Source organism: Lactuca serriola, chromosome 5 (assembly GCF_051521515.1).
Source record: "Lactuca serriola cultivar US96UC23 chromosome 5, Lser_US96UC23_V15, whole genome shotgun sequence".
NCBI lineage: Eukaryota > Viridiplantae > Streptophyta > Magnoliopsida > Asterales > Asteraceae > Lactuca > Lactuca serriola.
This window is the reverse complement of record NC_136412.1, coordinates 295966463-295967769: the sequence shown is the minus strand read 5'-3', so window position 1 is coordinate 295967769 and position 1307 is coordinate 295966463.

Sequence of the window (1307 nt, the reverse complement as noted above, 5' to 3'; positions counted from 1 at the left end):
GCAACATTTTTATTAAAAGAGGTACTCTGATTTTTTTATAAAGCATAAACAAAATCGGTCTTTTCTAGCCGTGAAAATGGGGATGTCACAAAAAATCACCTCATTTTCTTCCATTTCTTCTTCAAATCGAAAACAACAAGGAAAGGTGAGTTCATACCCCTCTCTTTTCGGTTTCCTAAGTTTTATGGGGGAGAATACAAGTAAAATGTGTAGATCTATGTGTATGTGTATGTTATGTGTGATTTCATGTATTTATGTGGCAAATATGTAACAAAAATGAAAGAAATATCGAGATCTATGGCTCTAGGAGAAAGATAAACATGATCTAAGATATATTACACTAAACAAGTTAAGAAAATTACCCTCTAAGATTATAATATACATATTGCAACATAAAACCCATTTTTGGGCTTAATTTGTCAAATAAACAAAAGTTGGGTTGAAAGTTGCCATCCACGGTCTTCTTAAGGACTAAAAGAGTCAAAACAGAAAAAATAAATATTTTTATGAATATCATACTCTTTAAAAGGGCTAGAAATGTAATTTGTAGCTTAATGGGCCAATTTTTGGGCTTTTCGGCCCATTGAGCCAAAAATTGCGAAAAATATAATTTTCAAGAGATTGAAATGGTAAAATTCTCAAAACATGGGGAAAAAGGGTAAACAAAACTAATTCAGGGGTTAAAATGACTTTTTGTCCAAACAGGATAAAAAATGTAAACCTTTTGGATTTTGGGCCAAAATTGTAAAAGTTGCGAAAAGTTTGGGTTTTAATTGAAAAATTCTTTACTGGAGGGGCTGAAACTGCCAAAGAGTAAATTTTGAACTAAAAACATCATTTAAACAAGTCTATGAGTCAAAAATGTCAAGAAAATGGTTTAAGGGCGTAAAATGTCTTTTTTTTAAATAAGGGACTAAAATTGTCATTTTTATTAAATAAGGGCTGAAAAGGTCAAAGCAATATTTTGAACAAATTATTTTATTATTAAGATATTTGAGTCAAAAATACCAAACTACAACTCATGAAAATAGAAAGATGAATATGCGTATAATTCCAAATATCGTTATAAACAACCGACCGGCCTCGTGCCGATACAAAAATAACAATCGCTCAATCAAACTTTCCAACAATTATACAATACCTAAAACAAGTAAATATTCAAATCTTTGGGCTTGAAAGTTTCAAATCATGCTTATTTGGCCTTCATGACCCATTAACATAACTTTTGAGCCCAACGATAAAAATAAATGTTTATTGGGCCTCCGGTGACCCAATTACATGCATAAGGGACCCTTAATGGCTTTCAA